Genomic DNA, 25,099 nt, shown 5'->3' on the forward strand with positions numbered 1-25,099 from the left:
TGTTTTCCCCTGCGGCAAGTCACTGCGCTGGCTTAAACAGCGGCACTGAGATTCATGGCGTTTTTTTTTGCCCTGGAATCTACTGTCCTTGTTCCCTGCTCAGTCCCCTTTTTAAACAGACGAATGGGTGACTTCCCGTGGCTCCATTCGCCAGCCAGAAGGGCACCTGGACTGGTGTATTTTGCACGGAGAACCGCTGCTCCGGGGCTCTGTCAAAGCAGCCGCGTGGGGCAAAGCAGCGGCGCCAGCTGGCACAGCCGGGCTGGCCAAAACAGCCGTGGTGGTGACCCATAGAGCTCCTCTGCCTGGGAATTGCCTAGTCTGTGGGCAATAAAAATGCGGCATCCACTCACCCTCTGCACTTTCACTGGGAGCTGCAATCCTGAGCTTTTCCTAAACGGCCATCTTGGATAGATCTAGATTTTATTTTTAAGTCCTCAATAAAATTGAAAATGTGATGTTTCTCTTTCTGTGCCTGGACTATTTCATTTACCATAGTGTACTCCAGTTTTATCTGTGTTTTTACAAATGACAGAATTTCATTCCTAATTATGGATGAGTGGTATACCATTGTATATATATACTATATTTCTTTACTCATTCATTCATTGATGGACATTCAGGTTGATTTCTTATCTTAGCTACTGTGAGTTGTGGTGCAATGCACTTGGGAATGAAGACATTTCTCTCATACATTGGTATAATTTATTTGAGATATATACCCAGCAGTGGGATTTCTGGATTGTATGGTAGTTCTATTTTTAATTGTTTGAAGAACCTTCATACTATGTTCTCCAAAGTGGCTGTATTAATTTACATTCCCACCAACAGTGTACAAGGGTTCCCCTTTCTCTACATCCTCACCGGCTTTTGTTATTGCCTGTGTTTTGGATAAAAGCCATTTTGACTGGGGTGAGATTATATCTCACTGCAGCTTTTATTTGTATTTATCTAATTATTAGTGATGTTGAGCACTTTTAAATGGACTTGTTAGCTATTTATATGTCTTCTTTTGAAATACATGTTTTCAAACCTTTTTAATATGCAAGGGTTTTATTAGCAAAATGCTTTTGAAAGAAAATGCTGAGGGAGCTGGAGAAAGTTGGACTAGATATCAGACCATAGTGCAAGTCTAACCCCGGGTGAAGGAGAGAGGATCAAGCCTGGGTGAAAGTGTCCTAGACTGTCATGCTGTGTAAGGGAAGTGTTCATATCCTTTGCCCACTTTTTGATGTTTTGCATTTCTACTATCAGGGAGTTTTTGAACCAAAGTTGACTGTCAGAGGAGGGTCTCATGTCCCAGGAAAGGGCTTCTCTTGGTATTCCTGCTGTTCTCAGACCTTAGTTGGATGTAGTCCATGATAAGCATGGCCTCTGTGCAAATACAATAACAGATTTTCAGGAAACTCTTGGGATTTTGGTCAGTCACATTGGAGGTCTATGAGGTGCATTTTCCTGGTCACCACAAATGGGATCGGCACAGTACCTGGAAGTCTCCATTTTAGCTACAGTTACTAATTATTTACGTACATACTTCTACATTTAGAGTGTTGATGATTTGTAGTTTGATAAATAGTGCTGCTTTGAGCATTGACATAATTCTGTTGCCTTAGGATAAATTTTTGGTATTGGAATGGTGAGGCAAAAGGATGTGAACATTTAATCTTCTTTATACATGGTTGCAAATTGCCCTTCTGAAAGGCAAGACCCATTCACTATGATCCCCGTCTCTCCTGGAGTAGAAGGTTCTTGTTTTATTTACTCATGTGAGGTGCTTCCATGTTCTGGGCACATAAAAGGTCATGCTGTGCAATGCAGAGGACAGATGGAATTCATGACACAAGCTGGTGGGAAAGAGAAGACAGAATGATTAGGGTACAATATGGAATTTGTATATGAGCTTAGCTTGACTGAGATGGTTAGTTTAGGAGAGTGGCATGGATGACCTGGACACAGCAGAGGGGAGGCTTTTCCTCATAACTTCCTCTTGCCATCCATATGTTGGGGAGGTCTTGTGTGTTTCCTGTAAGAGGCATTGTAGCCATAGTGTCAGACACTGAGCTTTATGGGGAAGCCTGTAAATACCTGGCCCACTGCTGAATTTCTTTTTTCATTCTTTCTTTTAAGTTCCTGGATACATGGGCACAAGGTGCAGGTTTGTTACATAGGTATACATATGCCATGGTGATTTCATGCACCTATTGATCTGTCCTCTAAGTTCCCTCCCCTTGCCCCCCAGCCCCCAACAGTCCCGGGTATGTGTTGTTCCCTTCTCTGTGTCCATGTGTCATCATTGTTCAACTCCTACTTATGAGTGAGAACATGTGGTGTTTTTCTGTTCCTGTGTTAGTTTTCTGAGGATGATGGTTTCCAGCTTCATCCATGTCCTTGGAAAGGACATGACCTCATTCCTTTTTCTGGCTGCATAGTATTCCCTGGTGTATATGTACCACATTTTCTTTATCCAGTCTATCATTAATGGGCATTTAGGCTGGTTCCATGTCTTTGCTATTGTAAATAGTGCTGTAGTAAGCATGCGTTTGCATGTGTCTTTATAGTAGAATGATTTATAATCCTTTGGGTATATACCCAGTAATGGGATTGCTGGGTCAAATGATATTTCTGCTTCTAGATCCTTGAGGAATTACCATACTGTCTTTCACAATGGTTGAACAAATTTACATTCTCACCAACAATTTAAAAGTGTTCTTATTTCTCCACAGCCTTGCCAGCATCTGTTGTTTCTTGACTTGTTAATAATCATCATTCTGACTGGCATGAGATAGTATCTCATTGTGGTTTTGATTTGCAATTCTCTAATGTTAAGTGATGTTGAGCTTTTTTTCATATGCTTGTTGGCCATGTAAATGTCTTCTTTTGAGAAGTGTCCATATCCTTTGCCCACTTTTTGGTTTTTTTTTAATTTAAGTTTCTTGTAAATTCTGGATATTAGACCTTTGACAGATGGGTAGATTGCAAAAATGTTTTCCCATTTACTAGGTGGCCTGTTCACTCTGATGATGGTCTCTTTTGCTGTGCAGAAGCTCTTTAGTTAAATTAGATCCCATTTGTCAATTTTGGCTTTTGATGAAACTGCTTTTGGCATTTTTGTCATGAAGTCTTTGCCTATGCCTGTGTCCTGAATGGTATTGCCTAGGTTTTCTTCTAGGGTTTTTATGGTTTGGGGATTTATATTTAAGTCTTTAATCCATCTCGAGTTAATTTTTATATAAGGTATAAGGAAGGAGTCCATTTCAGTTTTCTGCATATGGCTACCCACTTTTCTCAGCACCATTTATTGAATAGGAGATCCTTTCCTCCTTGCTTATTTTTGTCAAGTTTGTGAAAGATCAGATGATTGTAGATGTGTGGTGTTATTTCTGAGGACTCGGTTCTGTTCTGTTCTATGTGTCTGTTTTTGTATCAGTACCATTCTGTTTTGGTTACTGTAACCTTGTAGTATAGTTTAAAATCAGGTAGCAGGATGCCTCTAGCTTTATTCTTTTGTTTAGGATTGTCTTGGCTACATAAGATCTCTTTGATTCTACATGAAATTTAAAGTAGTTTTTTCTAATTCTGTGAAGAATGTCAATGGTTGTTTGATGGTAATGACATTTAATCTATAAATTATTTGGGGCAGTATGGCCACTTTCACAATATTATTTCTTTCTATTCATGAGGATGGAATGTTTTCCATTTGTTTATGTCCTCTCTCATTTCCCTGAGCAGTGTTGTGTAGTTATCCTTGAAGAGGTCCTTCACATCTCTTGTTAGCTCTATTTCTAAGTGCTATGTTCCCTTTTTGGCAATTGTGAATGGGAATTTATTTATTATTTGGCTCTCTGCTTGCCTACTGTTGGTGTAAAGGAATGCTTGTAATTTTTGCACATTGATTTTGTATCCTGAGACTTTGCTGAAGTTGCTTATCAGTTTAAGGAGTTTTGAGGCTGAGATGATGGGAATTTCTAAATATAAAATCATGTCATTTGCAAACAGGGACAATTTGACTTCCTCTCTTCCTATTTAAATATGCTTTATTTTTTTCTCTTGCCTGATTGTCCTGGCAAGAACTTCCAATACTATGTTGAGTACATGTGGTGGACAGGGCATCCTTGTCTTGTACTAGTTTTCAAAAGAAATGCTTCCAGCTTTTTGCGTATCCGATACGATACTGGCTGTGAGTTTGTCATAAAAAGCTCTTATTATTTTAAGATATGCTCCATCAATACCTGGTTTATTGAGAGTTTTTAACATGAAGGGATGTTGAATTTTCTGAAAGGCTTTTTCTGTGTCTATTGAGATAATCATGTGTTTTTTGTCTTCGATTCTGTTTATGTGATGGATTATGTTTATTGATTTATGTATATTGAACCAAACTTACATCCCAGGGATGAAGTCGACTTCATTGTGGTGGATAAGTTTTTTGATGTGCTGCTGCAGTGTTTTATTGAGGATTTTTACATCAGTATTCATCAGGGATATTGGCCTGAAGTTTTCTTTTTTTGTTGTGTCTCTTCCTGGGTTTTGGTATCAGTATAATGCTGGCTTCATAAAATGAGTTAGGGAGGAGTCCCTCCTTTTAAATTGTTTGGAATAGTTTCAGAAGGAATTGTAGCAGCTCCTGTTTGTAGCTCTGACAGAATTCAACTGTGAATTTGTCTGGTCCTGGGCTTTTTTTGATTGGTAGGCTATTATTAATGCCTCAATTTCAGAACTTGATACTGATCTATTCAGAGATTTGACTTCTTCCTGGTTTAGTCTTGGAAGGCTGCATTTGTCCAGTAATTTATCCATTTCTTCTAGATTTTCTAGTTTAGTTGCATAAAGGTGTTTATAGTATTTTCTGATGGTAGTTTGTATTTCTGTGGGGTCAGTGGTAATATCCCCCTTATCATTTTTTATTGTGTCTATCTGATTCTTCTCTTCTTTATTAATCTAGTTTGTGGTCTATTTTATTAATTAAAAAAAAAAAACAACTCCTGAATTCAGTGATTTTTTGGAGGATTTTTGTGTTTCTATCTCCTTCAATTCTGCTTTGATCTTAGTTATTTTTTGTTTTCTGCTAGCTTTTGGATTTGTTTGCTCTTACCTCTCCAGTTCTTCTAATTGTCATGTAAGGGTGTCAATTTCACATCTTTTTAGCTTTCCGATACAGGTATTTAGTGCTATAAGTTTCCCTCTTAACATTGCTTTATTTGTATCCCAGAGATTCTGGTACATTGTCCCTTTGTTCTCCTTGGTTTCAAAGAAGTTCTTGATTTCTGCCATAATTTCATTATTTACTCAGGAATGATTCAGGAACAGGTTGTTCAATTTTCATATAATTGTTTAACTTTGAGTGAGTTTCTTAATCCTGAGTTTTAATTTGATTGCACTGTGGTCTGAGGGACTGTTATAATTTCAGTTCTTTTGCATTTGCTGAAGAGTGTTTTATTGCAAATTATATGATACATTTTAGAATAAGTGCCATGTGGCACTGAAAAGAATGTATATTCTGTTGATTTGGAGTGGAGGGTCCTATAGATGTCTATTAGGTCACTTGATCCAGAGCTGAGTTAAACCCCTGAATATCCTTGTTAATTTTCTGTCTTGTTGATCTGTCTAACACTGGCAGTGGAGTGTTGAAATCTCCCACTATTATTGTATGGGAGTATAAGTCTCTTTGTAGGCCTCTACTAAGTTGGTTTATGAATCTGGGTATTCAAGTATTGGGTGCAATATATTTAGATTAGTTAGCTCTTCTTGTTGAATTGTTCTCTTTACCATTACGTAATGTTATTTTCTTTTCTTTTCTTTTTTTGTTTTTGGTCTTTTAAAAAAATCTTTGTTGGTTTAAAGTCTGTTTTATCAGAGACTGGGATTACAACCCCTGCTTTTTTTTTTTCTTTTCATTTGCTTGGTGATTTTTCCTTTACCCCTTTATTTTGAGCCTATGTATGCTTTTGCACATAAGAGAGGTCTCCTGAATATAGCATACTGATGGGTCTTGATTCTTTATCCAATTTGCTAGTCTGTGTTTTTAATTGGGGCATTTAGCCCATTTACATATAAAGTTAGTATTGTTACGTGTGAATTTGATCCTGTCATCATGATGCTATCTGATTATTGTGCACAATAGTTGATGTGGTTTCTTCATAGTGTCATTGGTCTTTATATTTTGGTGTGTTTTTGTAGTGCCTGGCACCAGTTTTTCCTTTCTATATTTAGTGCTTCTTTCATGAACTCTTGTAAGGCAGGCCTGGGGTAACAAAATCCCTCAGCATTTGCTGGTCTGTAAAGGATTTTAGTTCTCCTTGGCGTATGAAGCTTAGTTTGGCTGGATATGAAATTCTGGGTTGAAAATTCTTTTTTTTTTTTTTTTTTTTTAAGCCCAATTTCTTCTGACCTGTAAAATTTCTGCTGAGAGGTCCTCTTTTAATCTGATAGGTGTCCCTTTGGAGGCTTTGGAGGTGACCTTGCCTTTCTCCCTGTTGACTTTAACATTTTTTTCCTTCATTTTAACCTTAGACAATCTGATGATTATGTGTCTTGGGGTTGATCTTCTCATGCAGTATCTTAGTGGTGGTCTCTGTATTTCCTGAATTTGCATGTTGGCTTGTCTTGCTAGGTTGGGAAACCTTTCCTAGATAATATTCTGAAGTGTGTTTTTCAGCTTGTTTCCATTCTCCCTATCTCTTTCAGGTACTTCAATCAATCTTAGGTTTGGTCTTTTTACAAAGTCCTATATTTCTTGGTGGCTTTGATTATTCCTTTTCATTTTTTTTTCCAGTCTTGTCTGCATGCCTTACCTCAGCAAGGTGGTCTTCAAACTCTGATATCCTTTCTTCTACTTGGTCAGTTTGGCTATTGATACTTGTATAAGCTTCCCAAAGTTCTTGTGCTGTTTTTCAGCTTATCAGGCCATTTATGTTTCTCTCTAAACTGGCTATTCTAGCTATCAGCTTCTCTAACCTTTTATCAAACTTCCTAGTTTCTTAGCATTGGTTTAGAACATACTCCTTTAGCTCAGATACAGATTTTTTATTATGATTACCCATCTTCTGAAGCCTACTTCTTTTAGTTCATCCATCTCATCTTCTGTCCAGTTCTGCACCCTTGCTGGAGAGATGCTGTGATCATTCAGAGGAGAAGAGGCACTCTGGCCATTTGGGTTTTGAGCATTTTTTTTGTTGATTCTTTCTCATCTTCATGAGTTTGTCTGGTTTTGATCTTTCAGACTGCTGATCCTTTGATAGGCTTTTGTTGGGTAGGGGTCCTTTCTGTTATTGTTGATGCTGTTGTTGTTGCTTTCTGTTTGTTTTTCTTTCAGTGGTCAGGTCCCTCTTCTGCAGGGCTGCTATGGTTTGCTGGGGGTTCACTTCAGGCTCTATTCATCTGGTTTACTTCCATGCCTGGAGATGTCACTAAGGAGGCTGGAAGACAACAAAGATGGGTGCCTGCTCCTTCTGAGATATCTGACCTCAAGAGGTACCAATCTGATGCCAGTAGGATCACTCCTGTATAGGATGTCTGACAGTCTCTGTTGGAGGGTCTCACCCAGTTGGATGGCATGGGGAGCAGGATCTATTTAACAAAGCATTTTGACCGTCCCTTGCTGGAGGGGGTGTGCTTCGCTGGGGTGAAACCCACACTGCCCAGATTCCTCAGAACTACCAGGAGGAAAGGCTAAGTCTGCTGTTCCACAGAGACTGTGGCCACCCCTTCCCCTTGGGGCTCAGGCCGAGGGAGATCCAGGTTCTGTTCCTGAGTCTCTGGCTAGAGTTATTGGAGTTGCCGCAAGGAAGCCCCACCCAGTGAAGAAGGATGAGTCAGGGTCAGGCCTGAAGAGGCACTCTGACCACAGTCTGCCACAGCTGCTGTGTTGGGCTCATGGGGACATGTCTTGGGACAAAGGCTTGCAGCCTCCGTGGCTTCAGCAGAGGACAGGCATGGCCTAGAGCTATAGAGATGGGTGTTGCCCTTTCCCCACCCAGGCAGCTTAGTGTGTTAGGTAATTGTGATGCTGGCTGCTGCCCCTCCCACAAAGAGCTCAAAGGGCTTAGACAGCAGGCAGCTGCAGCTGTGGTGTTGGTCACTGCTCCCATCAAAAGCTCAGTAGGCTTAAGCAGATTCCAGCTGAGAGGCTGTTGAGAATCTGCATGGCTCTGTTGTTGGAATACTAGGCCCCAGTGGCGTGGGTTTGCGAGTAATATCTTCCTGTCCATGGGTTTCACAGTTTTGTGGAAAAAGCATGGTTTCCCTGGCTGGCTATCATGCTCACTCACCTCCTCCCTTGGCTGGGGACTGGGGGCTCCTTTGCCCCGAGTGGCTCACAGGTGGGTCACTGCATCACACTGTTCTTCCTTTCTCTCCATGGATCACGCCAGCATTTTAGTCTGTTCTGATGGAAAGAATCTGGATACCCTGGTTGCCAGTGCAGGATTCACACGTTAATTATGGTTCTTTGATGGGATCCTGATCTCCACTGTTTCTAGTTGACATTCTTGGCCCCACCCGACCTTTGCTTTTTTTTAAACCAGATTTTCTTTCCTATTGAGTTGTTTGCGCTCCTTATATATTCTGGTTATAAATCCCTTGTCTGATGGGTAGTTCACAAATACTTTCATTCTGTGGATTATCTTATTACTTGGTTATTTATATTGTTACTCAGAAGCTTTTTAGCTTGATATGATCTCATTTGTGCATTCTTGCTTTGGTTGCATGTGCTTTTGACATTTTACTCAATAAATCATTGCCCAGATGGATGTTTTGTAGTGTTTCCCCAATGTTTTTTTCAACAGTTGCATATAGTTTTAGGTCTAAGATTTAAGTCTTTAATCAATGTTTTGATTTTTTTATTTGGTGAGAGATGGGATATATTTTCATTTTTCTGCATATGGCAATCCAATTTTCCCAGCACCATTTATTGAATAGGGTTTCTTTTATCCAGTGTATGTTTTGTCACCTTCATTTAAGATCAGTTGGCTATAGGTATGTGACCTTATTTCTGGGTTCTGTGTTCTTTTCAATTGGTCAATGGGTCTGTTTTTATGCCACTACCATATTGATTTTGTTACTATAGCTTTATCATATAATTTAAAGGCAGTGGTGCAATGCCTCTAGCTTTGTTCTTTTTGTTCAGGATTATTTTGGCTATTTAGAGTGGTTCCATATACATTTTAAGATTTTTTTTTTTTTTTCTGTGAATAATGTCATTAGTGTTTTCATAGGGATTACATTGAATGTGTAAATAGCTTTGTATACTATGGGCACTTAAACAATATTGATTCTTTCAATTAATGAACTTGGAGTATCTTTCCATTCTTTTGTGTTCTGTTCAGTTTCTTTTATCAATGTTTTATAGTTTTCATTGTAAAGATCTTTCACACTTTTGATTAAGTTTATTTCTAGTTATTTTATGTCATTTGTAGCTTTTGAAATGGGATTACTTTTGATTTCTTATTCAGATGATTCACTATTGGCATATAGATATGTAACTTATTTTTGCTTGTTGATTTTATATCCTGCAGCTTTACTGAATTTATCACTTCTAATAGTTTTTTTTTTTAATTGAGTCTACGTTTTTCCAAATATAAGATCATATTATCTACAAATAAGAATAATTTGACTTCTTCCTTCTCATCTAATTTCTCTGCATATGACTTCCAGAATGACGTAAAATAAAAGTGATAATAGTGGACTTGCTTGTCATGTTCCAGGTAGTAGAGGATAGGCTTTAAGTTTTTCCCCATTCAGAGGGATAATAGTTGTGGATTTGTTATATATGACTTTTATCATGTTGAGGTACGTTCCTTCTCTACCCAGTTTTTGAGAGCTTTATTATGAAAGATGATGAATTTTGTTGAATGCCTTTTCAGCATCAATTGAAATGTTCATATGGTTTTTGTTCTTCTTTCTTTTGATATGATATATGATATTTATTGCTTGGGTAGGTTGAACCATCCTTCTATTCTTGGGGTGAATCCTACTTGATTATGATTGATAATCTTTTTAATGTATTGTTGAATTTTGTTTGCTAGTATGTTGTTGATAAATTTTGCATCAATTTCATCAGGGATGTTGGCCGATAGTTTTCTTTTTTGTTGTTGTTTTGTCTTTGGCTTTGGTATCAGGGTAATGCTAGTCTCATATAATGGGTTTTGAAGTATTCCTTCCTCTTTAGTTTTTGGAATAGTTTGAGTAGTATTGGTTTTAGCTTTTATTTAAATTGTTGGTAAGATTCAACAGCGAAGGCATCAGGTCATGGGCTTTTCTTTGATGGGAGACTTTTTATTACTAGTTCTATCTTACTACTTATTATTACTGATCTATTTAGCTTTTGAATTTTTCCATAGTTCAATCTTGGTAGGTTGTATGTGTCTAGAAATGTATGAATTCGTCCAAGTTTTCCAACTTATTGGCATACAGTTGCTTATAATAGAATCTAATGATCCCTTGCGTGTCAGTGGTATCAGTTGTAATACCTCTTTTTTTGCTTTTGTGAGTGTTCTCTCTTTTTTCCTTAGTCTGAATAAAGTTTTGTTAATTTTGTTGATCTTTCCAAAAACAACTTTTCATTTTCTTGATCTTTTGTGTTATTTCTTAAGCCTCAATTTCATTTATTTCTACTCTGATCTTTATTTTTTCTTTTCTTATACTAATTTTGGGTTTGGGTTTCTCTTGCTTTTCTATTTTTTAAAGATTCGTTGTTAGGATAATTAACTTTATTTTTTTTTTAACCTTTTTTGATGTAGATGTTCATTGCTATAAATGTTCCTTTTAGTACTGCTTTTGCTGTATCCCATAGATTTTGGCATTTTGTATTTTCATTTCCATTATTATTTAAAATTTCTTTCTTAATTTCCTAATTGACCTAATAGTCATTCAGGAGCTTATTGTTTAATTTCCATGTATTCGTGTAGTTTACAATGTTCCTTTTGTAATGAATTTCTAGTTTCATTCCATTGTGTCAGAAATGATAATTAAGGTTTTTTTTTTTTTTTATTTTTTGAATTTATTGAGACTCGTTTTGTGGCTTAACATATGGTCCATTCTTGAGAATGTTTCATGTGCTGAACAGAAGAAAGTGTTCTATTAGTTCTGCTTGGTCTATAGTGCAGATTTAATCTGTTGTTTCTTTGTTAATTTCTGTCTGGTTGATCTGTCCAATGCTGAAAGTAGGCTGTTTAATCCACTGAAAAATAATTCACTGAATTGTTATTGTATTGGCATCTGTCTTTTTCTTTACCTCTAAAGAATATTTGCTTTATATATCTGGGTACTCCAGTGTTGGGTATATATATATTTTTAATTTTTATATGTTCTGGCTGAATTGACTCCTTTATCATTATATAATGACCTTCTTTGTCTCTTTTTACAGTTTTTATCTTAAAATCTATTTAATATTATACAAGTAAATCCAACTCTGTTCTTTTTTTGTTTTTCATTTGCCTGAAATACCTTTTCACATTGCTTTATTTTTAGTCTGTTTGTCATTATAAGTGAAGTGAGTTTCCTGTAATCAGGATACTAGCTGGGTCTTGTTTTGTTATGCATTTAGCCACTGTATGGTTTTGGCTGGAGAACTGAGTTTACTTACAGTCAATGTTTCTATTAATAAGAAAGTACTTACTACTATAATTCTGTTACTTTTCTTATTGTTTTGTTTGTCCATTTTTTTCTAATTTCCTTCCTATCTATCTTCCTTTATGTGAAAGTGATTTGGTCTAGTAATATTTTCTAATTTCTTGCTTTTCAATTTTTGTTTGTTACAGGTTTTTGTTTTGTGGTTACCATGAGGTTTCTAAACAACATTTTATATCCAATTGTTTTAAACTGATGAAAACTTAACTCTGATTACGAAGCAAATACAAAAGTAAATAAGAATGTAAAGAAAAAACTAAAAACGCTCTACAGTTTAACTCCATCACCCTCATTTTTGACTTTTTGTTGTCCCTTTTTGTGTCTTTTTATAAAATCGATTTCTTAAACATTTGCTGTGGTTATTTTTGATGGGGCTGTCTTTAAGTAGTTGTCTTCTAAGGACTTACACACCACAATTACAGTATTAAATTATTCTGTATCTGTCTGTTTGCTTACTATTATCAGTGAATTTTATACCTTTTCATGATTTTTGTTTGTTTTCTGGCATTCTTTTATTTCCAATTGAAGGACTTCTTTTAAGTGTTTCTTATAAGACAATTGTGGTGTTAATGAAACCCCTCAGCATTTGTTTTTCTGTGAATCTTTATTTCTCCTTCATGTTTTTAGGATAATTTTTCTGGCTATAATATTGTGTGTTGGAAGTTGTTTCCTTCAGTACTTTAATGTGTCACCACACTTCTCTCTTGTCCTCTAAAGTTTTCACTGAGAAGTCTACTGCCATATGTATCAGTTATTTGTATACTATTTGCTTCTTTTCTCTTGCTGCTTTGAAGTTCCTTTCTTTATCCTTGAACTTTGAGAGTTTGATTAATATGTACCTTAAGGTAGTCTTATTTGAGTTTAGTCTCTTGGTGTTCTGTTACATTTTTCTATGGGGATATTCATATTTTTCTCTTGGTTTGGAGCATCCTGCTATTATTTCTTAGAATAAACTTTCTACCTGGATCTCTTTCTTTACATTCTCCTTAAGACATAACTCTTAGATGAGCCCTTTTGAGACTCTTTTCTAGGTCTATATTTATGCTTTATTCTTTTGTTTATCCTATCACTGTATATTTTCATATCACCTGCTTTCCAGCTCAGCAATTCTTTTTCTGCTTGATCATTCTGCTTTTGAGAGATCCTAATGCATTTTTCTGTTGAATCTTTCAGCTCCAGAATTTCTGCTTGATTTTTAAAAGTTATTTGAATGTCTTTGTTAAATTTTTCTAATGGAATTCTGTATTCCTTCTTTATGTTATTTTGAAGTTCTTTGATGTTACTTAAGGCAGCCATTTTAAATTCTCTGTCTGAAAGGTCACATATCTCCATTACTGAGATTGGTCACTGGTGTCTTATTTAGTTACTTTAGCAAGGTTATATTTTCCTCCGAAAGTGGTGGGATTACTGGCATGAGTCATCACACCCGGCTGAGATGTGATATTCTTAGTAAATGCGTGGAGAATAAATACAGATACATTCTTAGGCAGTTCATGTTCAGGTCATATGGAAGTTGAGGATGTAGAAATGAGTCTTTACAAATAGTTATGTCGGTGTTTAATTTGGAAAATGTGCAGTTACATCAGGCTTATGCATGTTCATCTGAAAACCACTGTTGTAGTGACATATGTTCACTAAAAGGCTGCATCCATACAATGACAAAGGAATCAAATATTTGAATCAACACACTGACAAGTATTTGTCAATCGGGATACACAATCAGCTGACAAATTCAGGGAAAGAATTATTCAAATTGCTTTATTGTTGTTTCATATAAGACAATTTATATGAGCCAAGCCAATAATTGACAAACTTAATTTTTAAAAAACAGGCTTTAGTTTTTAGAGCAGTTTTAGGTTCACAACAAATTTGAGAGAAAGGTATAGAGATGTTTTATATAGTCCCTGTTCCCACATATGCTTAGCATCTACCATTATTAATACCTCACACTGTAATAGTACATTTGTTACAATTGATAAACCAACATTATCACATCACCTAAAGTCCTTAGTGTACAATAGGGTTCACTCTTGGTATTGTAGATTCTGTGGATTTAAAAAACATGCATAATGACATGTATCCACCACCACCATTATACTATCATACAGAGGAGTTTTACTGCCCTAAAAATCCATTGTGTTCTACCTATTCATCTTCTCTCTTCCTCAACCCCTGGCAATGTCTGACCTTTTTTAATGTTTTCAGACTTTTGCATTTTCCAGAATGCCACATATTATAATAATAATGTAGGCTTTTCTCATTGGCTTATTTCACTTAGGAATTTAAATTTAAGTTTCTCCATGTCTTTCAATGGCTCTATAGATAATTTCTTTTTAGTGCTTAATAATATTACATTTTTGGGATGTACTACATTTTATCCATCTATCTACTGAAGAAAGCCATCCAAGTTTTGGCAATTTTAAATAAAGCAACTATGAACATCCATGTACAGGTTTTCATGTGGACATAAGTTTTCAACTTCTTTGGATACACACCAAGGAGTATGGTTGCTAGGTTGTATAGTAAGAGTATGTTTAATTATGTAAAGAACCACTAACTGTCTTACAAAGTGGATGAACTATTTTGCATTGCTGCCGGCAATGGATGAGAGTTCTTATTCCTCCATATCCTTGTGTCTTCTTTGTTAGGGTATCTGTAAAGGTCTTTGACCCTTTACTTAACTGAGTTTTTAGTTTTCTTATTGTTGAACTGTAAGAGTTATTCATATATTTTGAATTATAATCATTTATTATAAGTCTTATGCATATATTTTCTCTTGACCTATGGCTTGTTCTGTGTTTCTCTTCACATTGTCTTTTGTGGAGCAGAAAATTTTAGTTTTAATGAATACCAGCTTATCAATTATGTATTTATTTCATGGATTGTGCCTTTGATGTTGTAGCTAAAAAGCCATTGCCAAACCTAGGGTCATATAGATTTTCTTGTATGTTATATTCTAGGAGATTTATAGTTTGCATTTTATATTTAGGTCTATGATCCATTCTGAATTAATTTTGTGAGGGTTATAACATCTGTGTCTATATTTATTTATCTTTTTTTGTATGTGGATGTCCACTTCGTCCAGCACAATTTGCTAAAAGGTTTATCTTTTATTCATTGTATTGTCTGCTCCCTTGTCAAAAATCAGTTAGCTATGTTTATGTGGGTCTATTTCCAGGCTATCTATTCTGATTCATTGACATACGTGTCTTTTATTTTTACCAATACTACAATGTCTTAATTACTATGTAGAAAGTTTTGATGTCAAGTAGTGTCAATACTTCAACTTTCAACTTTTTCTTCAAGATTGTGTTGGCTATTCTGAGTCATTTGTCTCTCTATATAAAGTTTAGAATCATTTTATTGATACCCAAAAACTTTCTGGGATTAAAATTGAGATTTTACTGAATCTATAGATAAAGCTAGAAATAGCTGACATCTTCACATTATTGAACCTTCCTATCAATGGACATGGGATATTTCTTCATTTATCTAGTTATTCTTTTATTTCTTTCACCAGAGTTCTGTGGTTTTCTTCATATGGATCATGTGCATATTTTGTTTGATTTATACCTAATTATTTTATTTTTGGAGTGCTAATATAAATGGTGTTGAAGTTTTAATGTAAAATTCCACTTGTTCACTGCTGGTATATAGGAAAGCCATTGACATTTGTATATTAACTTTGTATCCTACAACCTTGCTATAATCTCTTATAAGTAACACATTTTTTGTGGATTCTTTTGGATTTTATACACAGCCAACCATATCACCTACAAACAAAGACACTTTTATTTCTTCTTGACAATAGGTATACTTTTTATTTCATTTTTTATGTTATTATATTAACTAGGACTTTCAGTACAGTGTTGAAAGCAGTGGTGAGAGGTGCCATACTTGAATTTTGCCTGATCTTAGTTAGAAAGTTAGTTTCCATTAAGTGTAGTTAGTTGTAGGTGTTTTGTAGGTATTCTTTATCAAGTTGAGGAAGCTCCCTTCTATTTCTATTAATAGATACCGAGAATTTTTATCATAAGCAGATGTTAGAGTACATCAAATGATTTTTCTGAATTCATTGATATAAGCATGTAATTTATTTTCTTTTGCCTAATGATGAGATAGATTATATGACAGTTGACCTTTAAACAATGTGGAAAATAGGAGCACCAATCCCCTGCACAGTCAAAAAGTCACGTGTAACTCTCCAAAATCTTTCCTAATAGCTAACTGTTGACTAAAAGCCTTGCCAATAACATAAACAGTTGTTTAATATATATTTGTATGTTGTATGTATTATATACTGTTTTCTTACAATAAAGTAAGCCAGATAAAATCTTATTAAGAAAACTGTAAGCAAGATAAAATATATTTACTATTCATTAAGTAGAAGTGCATCATCACAAAGGTTTTCCTCATTGCTGTCTTCACATGGAGTAGTCTGAGAACAATGAGAAAGAAAAAGGTTAGTTTTGCTTTCTCAGGAGAGGCAGAGGAAGAAGAAAATTTGTGGTTTATATTTGTAGTTTAAGAAAATTTATATAAGTGGATCCACACATTTTAAATTCTTGTTGTTCAAGGGTCAAGTCTAATTGATTTCAAAAGTTGAAACAGCCTTACATACCTGAGATAACTCCCATCTGGTCATGGTGTATAATTTTCATACATTGTTGGAATTGATTTGCTAATACTTAGGTGAAGATTTTGAATCTACGTTCACAAGAGATATTGGTCTGTAATTCTCTTATAATGCTTTTTCTTCAGGTTTTTATATGAGAATTATGCATAGAATGGATTTGAAAGTAATTCCTCTGTTTCTGTCTTCTGAAGGAGATTGTAGAGAAATGGTGCATCTTTTTCCTTAGATGTTTGGCATAATTCACCAATGACTTTGCCTGTGCCTGGTGCTTTCTATGTCGAAAAGCTAACAATTATTGACAATTCCTTTGATAGATATAGGCTTGTTCAGATAGCCTATTTCTTCTTGTATGAGTTTTGGTGAATTGTATCTTTCAAGCGATTGGTCCATATTATCCTGATTATCAAATGTGCAGGCATAGAGTAATTTCTGGCATTCCTTGATTATTTTTCTAATGTTCACGGGACCTGTTGTGATGACTGCTCTATAATTTTTGATATTAATAATTTGTGTTCTCTTTTTTCCTTAGTTGGCCTGTCTAGAGACTTACTAACTTTGGTGAGCTGTTGTCGAAGAACTGGCTTTTGCTGATTTTCCTTGTTGATTTTATGTTTTCAATTTCATGGAATTCTACTCTAATTTTCATTATTTCCCTTTTTATAAATATTTTGCTCACTTTAGATATATTTTTCTCTTTTTCTTGTTTCCAAAGTTGGGAGCTTAGTCAATCGATTTTAAATTTTTCTTCTTTTATTTTTTATTGTTTTTATATGACTCATACTAAATACTAAAAATCTTCTTTTCTGATATATGTATTCAATTCTATAATTTTACCTCTAAGTACTGGTTTTGCTGTATCCTACAAATTTTGATAAGCGTTGTCAGTATTTTAAGGTAGTTCAAAACATTTATAAATATTTCTTGAGATTTATTCTTTGATCCGTGTATTATTTAGAAGTTTGTTATTTATTCTTCAATTATTTTAGGGGTTAATAGCCATCTTTCTGTTTGATTCCTGGTTTAATTCCACTGTGGTCTGAGATGCATGTTTCATATTTTATGTATTTTTAAAATACATTTAAAGCATTTTATATTTCACAATGTGGTCTCTCCAGGTAAATGTTCCATATGAGTTTAATAAAAATGCATATGCTGCTATTGTTGGGTGAGGTAGCATATAGATGTCAGTTATATCCAGTTTTTGATGTTATTTTTTAGTTTAACTTTGTCCTTACTGCTTTTCTGCCACTGGATCTGCCCATTTCTGATAGAAGCATGTTGTAGTCTCTAATAGTAGATGATCTTTTTTCCTTGAGGTTCTGTAATATTTTAGATAATATATTTTGATACTCTGTTCTTAGGTGCATATGTATTAAGGATTATTACGTCTTGTTTGCGAGCGGGTCACTTTATCATTGTGTAATATCCCTGTCTATTTCACATTACTTCCTTTGCTCTGAAGTCGGTTCCATTTAAAATTAATATAGCTGTTCCTGCTTTCTTCTGATTACTATTAACATGGTATATTATTCTTCATTCATTTACTTTTAATCTTCTTGTGTCTTTATACTTAATGTGGGTTTCATATGGCATACATATAATAGAGTTTTGTTTTTTGATCGAGTCTGCCAAACTCTGTCATTTAATTCATACATTTAGGTCATGTAATTTATGTAATATAATTTGTACATAGGTTCAAAGTGATTATTGATATAGTTGGATTTATATCTACCATATTTGTTACTATTTTCTCTTTATTTTACCTTCATTTATTCCTTGTCTGATACTCTTCCTTTATATACGTACTACTTTCTGACCTACAACATTTTTTTTTTCTCTAAAGAACTTTTTAAAACTTTTATTGCAAGGCAGGTATATTTGCTCAAGTTTCCACAATTTTTATTTGTTTTGGAAGGTTTTTATTTTTCTCTCAGGTTTGAAGGATAATTTCACAGGGTATAGAATTCTAGATTGATGTTTTTTGGTATTTTTTTTTCCCCTAACACTTTAAATATTTTACTCCACTCTCTTTCTTACATGGTTTTTGATGAACAGTTAGATCTAATTCTTCTCTTTCCTTCTCTAGAGATAAGGTGCTTTATTCACCACTCTGAGTTCTTTCAGAACTATTCATCTTTGATAATTTTGTAGTTTAAAAATGATATGCCTAGGTATAGCTTCTTGACATTTATTCTGCTTGATATTCTCTGAGTTTCTTGGATCTGGTGTTTGGTGTCAGACATTTAAAGAAATTCTCATTCATTTTTCAGTGTGCCTTCTATTCCTTTCCCTATGTGTTTTTCCTTCTTTTATTAACATTTTCTAAGTTACAGTTTTTGTAGTTGTCTCACACTTATTGGATATTCTGTCCTTTTTCTTTATTCAGACTTTTCTGTTTCTCTTTCTTTTTCAGTTTTGGAGGCTTCTATTGAGATATCCTCAAGCTCAAGGATTCTTTTATCAGCCATGTAAGGTCTACTAATAAGTGTGCAGAAGGTCTTTCTCATTTCTGTTACAGTGTTTTGATCTCTAGCATTTCTTTTTGATTCTTTATTAGATTTTTTCAAATTCTGTTTACATTGCCCATCTGTTCTTGTATGCTGTCTGCTTTATCAACTATAGCCCATAGCATAAAAGTAGTTTAAAATTCCCAGTCTGATAATTCTAGCATCCCTGCCATATTTAATTAGGTTTTGATGCTTTTTCTTCAAGCTGTATCTTTTTCCTTTTAATATGCATTATAATTTTTTGATTGCCAGACACGATGTGTTAGGTAAAATGAACTGTTAATTAGGCCTTTAGAAATGTGGTGGTAAGATGTGTCGGGATGAAAATAATTCTGTAGTCTTTTTTATATTGTTTATTTGAAGGTCAGGGTACATGTGCAGGTTTGTTACATAGGTAAATTTATGTCACTGGCGGGGGAGGGGCAGTTGTTATACATATTATTTCATCACCAAGGTACTAAGCCTTTTACTCAGTAGTTATTTTTTTCTGATCATTTCCCTCCTCCTACTTTCCGGCCTCAGGTAGGTCCCAGTGTCTGTTGTTCCTCTTTGTGTGTCCATATGTTCTCGTCATTTAGCTCTAACTTATAAGTTAGATCATGCAGTATTTTGTTTTATGTTCCTGCATTAGCTTCCTAAGGATAATAACCTCCAACTCCATCCATGTTCCTGCAAAGGACATAAACTGAATCTATTTTATGGCTGTGTAGTAATCAATCATGTATATGTACCATATTTGCTTTATCCAGTCTATTATTGATGGGCATTTAGGTTGATTCATGTCTTTGCTATTGTGAAGAATGCTGCAATAAACATACATGAGGATATGTCTTTATGGCAGAATGACTTTGGATATACAGCTAGTAATGGGATTGCTAGATCAAATGGTAGTTCTCCTTTTAGTTCTTTGAGGAAAGACCATGCTGTTTTCCACAATGGTTAAATTAATTTATACTACCGCCAGTAATGTATAAGCATTCCCTTTTCTCCACAACCTCACCAGCATCTGTTATTTTTTGACTTTTTAACAACGGCCATTTTGACTCAGGTGAGATAATATGGCATTGTGGTTTTAATTTGCATTTCTTTAACGCTCAGCTATATTGAGCTTTTTTTTTCCATATGTTTGTTAGCTGCATGAATGTCTTTTAAAAGGTGTCTGTTCACCATGGTGAAACCTGTCTCTACTAAAAATATAAAAAATAGCTGGGTGTGGTAGCACTTGCCTGTAATCCCAGCTACTCGGGAGGCTGAGGCAGGAGAATCACTTGAACCTGAGAGGCAGAGATCACAGTGAGCCGAGATCATGCCACTGCACTCCAGCCTGGGGACAGAGCTCCGTCTCAAAAAAATTGTTTGTGTCTTTTGCCTACTTTTCAATGAAGTTGTTTGTGTTTATCTCATAAATTTGTTTAAATTCCTTATAGATGCTGGATATTAGACATCTGTAGGATGCATAGTTGGCAAAAATTTTCTCCCATTCTGTAGGTTGCCTGTTTATGCTGTTGATAGTTTATTTTCCTGAGTGAAAACTCTTTAGTTTAATTATATCCCATTTGTCAATTTTGGCTTTTGCTGCTGTTGCTTTTGGCATCTTTGTATGAAAAAGTTTCTGTGTCCAGAATGGTGTTACCTAGGTTGTCTTTCAGGGTTTTTATAGTTTTGGGTTTTACATATGTTTTTAATTCATCTTGAGTTGTCTTTTTATATGGCGTAAGAAAGGGGTCCAGTTTAAATCATCTGAATATGGCTAGCCAGTTTTCCAGTAAGGTTGTTGAATGGAGAATCCTTTTCCCATTGCTTGTTTTTGTTAGCTTTGTCAAAGATGTGATGGTTGTAGGTGTGTGACCTTATTTATGAGCTCTTTATTCTGTTTCATTGGTCTATGTGTATGTTTTTTTTTTTACCAGTATAATCTTGTTTTGGTTACTGTAGCCCTGTAGTATAGTTTGAAGTTAGGTATCATAATGCCTCCAGTTTTGTTCCTTTTGCTTAGGATTGCCTTAGCTATTCTGTAGCTTTATAATTACATCTCAGTCTTTTAGTGAGCCTGTTACCCTGGACTGTGAACTTCTTATTAGCTTCTAATCCCCCCTCTTAGTTGATGCAGGACAGTTAGAACGGGCTGCAGTTGGGCATTTCTCCTCTCCTAGGTCATTTAAGCCTCTGATAAAATCAAGTCTTAGAAGTTAGCCTCACATCAAATAGCTTCTCCAGAGGGCATACTTTTCTAAGATCAGAATGCTCTGTGTGTTTCAAAATACTACCTTTACTCTCTCCCTATTCTGACATTCACTGTGAGAATCTGAGGGTACCTTTGGAGACAAAACTTGTGTGAGTCTCATGCCCCATGGCTGGGTTCCACGGGAGTTTTAAGTCTCAGATTTGCCCACACTGAGCCTCTAGCTAGTCATCAATTATAGTTCAGGTTTTCCTCCCCTAGCACTGGTTTCCTAAGACATTAATGCTCTTTTAAATTGGGACTCTATATTTACAGTAACTGTCTTCAATTTTGGAGGCAATAGTTTGCACTGAGACCTCACTTCTTGTATGGTTCTAAGAAAACTTTATTTTTACATGTTTTTTAGCTTTTAAAATCTGTATTTGGAGTTGTGGGGTTTTTTTGTAGGGAATGTTAGTCCATTTTGCATTTCTATAAAGGAATATCTGAGGCTGAGTAATTAAAAAAAGGTTTATTTGGCTCACAGTTCTGCAGGCTATACACATATGGCACCGACATCTGCATCTGTTCAGCTTCTTGTGAGGCCTTAGAAAGCCTTTACTCAGGGTGGAAGGTGAGAGAGGGAGCAAGAGAAAAAGGAGGAGATCCCAGGTTATTTTAAACAAACAGCTCTTATGTAAACTAACAGTGTGAGACCTCATGAGGACAGCACCAAACCATTCATGAGGGATCTACCCCCATGACCCAAACACCTCCCATTAGGTCCACCTCCAACACTGGAAATCACATTTCAATGTAAGATTTGGAGGGGACACACATTCAAACCATATCAGGGATTTTTTTTTAAACATCTCTTCATTTTTGAGTACATATGGTTTAAGTCTTTTGAACAATGGATCTAAATATGCATGTTCATTACTGTAATTATTATTTTGGCCTATGGTCTCAATTTAAAACATTAAAGTAAAATATTTATAATTTTTATTTTACTATTTATTTTATTCTGAATTGACCAAATTAGATTTTCTGATAATTTAAAAATGCGCAAACCTGTAATAATGACTTGAAGCAAATAGTCAAATTATGCATACTAAATGTCTTAAATAACATTTGAATTTCTTCAAGATTTTTGTTGGAAAGTATGCTACATTCGTATATTTTGCAGCAACATGGATGGAACTGGAGGCCATTATCCAAAGTGAAATGACTCAAAACAGAAAGTAATTAACAACATGTTCTCACTTATAAGTGGGAGCTAAACAATGGGTATATGTAGAAATAAAGATGGAAATTATAATAGACACTGGAGACTACAGGAGATGGGAGAGTGGGAAGGGGTGAGACACGAAATACTACCTTTTGGTTACAATGTATACTATTCAGGTGTTGCGTACACTAACAGCCCAGACTTATGCCATCCATCTATGTAACACACTTGTGCCCTTAAATCTATAAAAATAATAATAAAAGGAAATTATCAGAAAAAAAGTGACAAAATTCTAATGTTAATTTTTTTTAAAGTTAAGAAAAAACAGAAACAACGCTACATTCTATATGTCATTATCTTCTTCAGGGTGTACAGCCACTTGAATATTTCTATTTATTTCTGGAAATCAGCAAGGTGCCATCAACTTGAATTTTCTTATGACCTTGATCATAGTGTAAGTTGAAGGTTTAAGTTATTCAACAGAGTCCTCATTGATTTAGCCTTTCATCAAATCCTGTCATGAAACACGGTAGGATACCTACCCTTGGTAAAGAATGTTTTCCTTGTTTCTTTTAGTTTATGGAAAAGCCTTATACATTTTTAATACATACAATCAGTGATTTGGTGGAGGAAGAAAGAAACTGAAATTAGTGAAATAATTTATGGAGTAATTTGTGTATGTGTGTGTGTTTTGGGATCAGCTCACAATATCATTTTTTTTTAATTCTTGACTGACAAACAATAGTTTTGTATATTCATGGGGTACAATGTGATGTTTTGATCTCTGTATACATTATAAAAAGATTCAAGCAAATTGACATATTGATCACCTCACCAACTTATTTTCATGCAATCAATAAAGTTGTTATTAAAGGGATATATTTTCCCATTTTCCATGAATATTGAGTATACCGTATGTACCATATATCTACAGATTCCTTTCTTTATAAGTATATACCCAGTACCAGTGGATATCATGGCAGCCCATATACTCATATTTACATATTTCTTAATAGTGTCTCTGAATTATCGAGAGGCTCTGCTTGTTTGTTTTGTATATACTGTAAAATTTAAAAAAATGCTTCTATTAGAATTCCATTTGCATGAAGAGAAAAATCAAGGTCCTATATGAAGCATACTTATCTGCTTAAGAATATGTTATAGCCTTTGACATTAGGAATTAGAACTTGGGTATTTGTAGATTAATTGATCTCTCCAAGAATTTTGTTGGTATCTTATGTGGTATTTTGTCCTCTTACTTGAAAATAGTTACACTAAGTGACTTAAGTTTCTCAACAGGTCTTTCTAGTATTTTTCCCATTTATATGCAAACAATGCTATTTGCTTATTTTGTGGGAGTATAACTGTCACAGGATGAAATTAAATATATGTTCAATGTGTTTGTGATCCATCACTCTATTATAATAACTATTTATTGAAAAAATGCTAATGGATCAGAGACCGAACCCAAAAATGGAAGCTACAGATCAGCTTCAAAAGTACAGTCTTTAGGTAACTGAGTCATTCAGAAACCAAGTTTAGATCCAATCCCCTTATTAACATACAGCTTTAAATAAATGGTGTAAAAGCTGAAAATGACTAATGTTTTTGTCATTTTTTAAGTCTCCTTTAACTTAAGCCTTGGTGTATAATTATATCAATGCTAAAAATCTCAGGTGGACGTCATATTATTTATTTATGTTTGTTGCCTGGAAAATGAAAATAGTTTTATTTTTTCACTTGTAAATGCAATATATTTTCAATTGAAAACAAAACAAATAACGACATTCACATGAATAAATACAAATAATAACAATATATAAATATCGCCTGTATTTCTACCATGCAAATAGAAATATGAAGACATTTTGATTGACATTCTTCCAGACAATTCTACTTTTTGCTTTGACCATTTTCATTCATTCAACAAATATTTATTGAAGATCAAATGGAATGCAAGGTAATAACATCTGCTTTTTCCTGTTGTTGTTTATATCTCAAGTACATAAAATTTAGTTGCTCATACTGCTCAATTCCTGTCATGGTGGCAGCATGAGCCTTGGCTATACTTCTATTTTATTTTATATTTATTTTTTATTTTTCTATTTGTTCTCCAAAAATATGCCTCTTCCCTTCTCTCCATAATTGATACCTACTTTACTGGATTTAAATGATGTGATTCTACTGTACATTTTACATAATTATTTGGATATATGTGTATTGTAAAAATTATACAGTGCTGCTTTATGTATGTGTTTTAATTTACGGAAAAGGTATTGTGCTTTAAGTATATAAATCTATTTTTTTTAACTTTTTACTGCTGCATAGCATTTCATCATAATCCTATTACATTTTGCATAGCCATTTTCCTGGTGATGGACAATTTAATTTCCACTATTTTGCTTCCAAACAACACTGTGATTAACCTCTATTACATATCCCATGGTCCTATACTCAAGTTTATTTGGAATCTCTGGCTTATTAGTGATACACATAGTAAACATTATTAAATAATTACAGAATGCCTTTTTTTTTTTTAATGTAGACCAACATGACAGGATATGAGTGCTCCTACATCCCCACCAGGTCTTAATCTTATCTGACTTTCTAAATTTGCTAATCTGATTGATAGAAGGCGGTATTATATGGATTTTTCATTATGCATTTTTATGGTTATGTAAAAGGTTAAGCAATTATTAGTTTATTTACTAGACATTTGTTTTCTCACTCTAAACCTTGTCTTCCTATATTCCTTGTCCTTTTATTCTACTTGACTTTGTCTTTGTTCTATAGGTTTGTAGGAATTCCTTGTGTATTCTAGATGTAAATCCATTTTTGGATTATGACATTGCGTATGTCTACTCCTAGTCTGCATGTTAACTTTTGGATGGTGTTAACTTTGGCTTCATTTGAACTGAAATTCTTATTTTGGGAGCAGGAGGCAT

The sequence above is a fragment of the Cebus imitator genome, unplaced genomic scaffold (genome assembly GCF_001604975.1).
Source record: "Cebus imitator isolate Cc_AM_T3 unplaced genomic scaffold, Cebus_imitator-1.0 Scaffold232, whole genome shotgun sequence".
Taxonomy (NCBI): Eukaryota; Metazoa; Chordata; class Mammalia; order Primates; family Cebidae; genus Cebus; species Cebus imitator.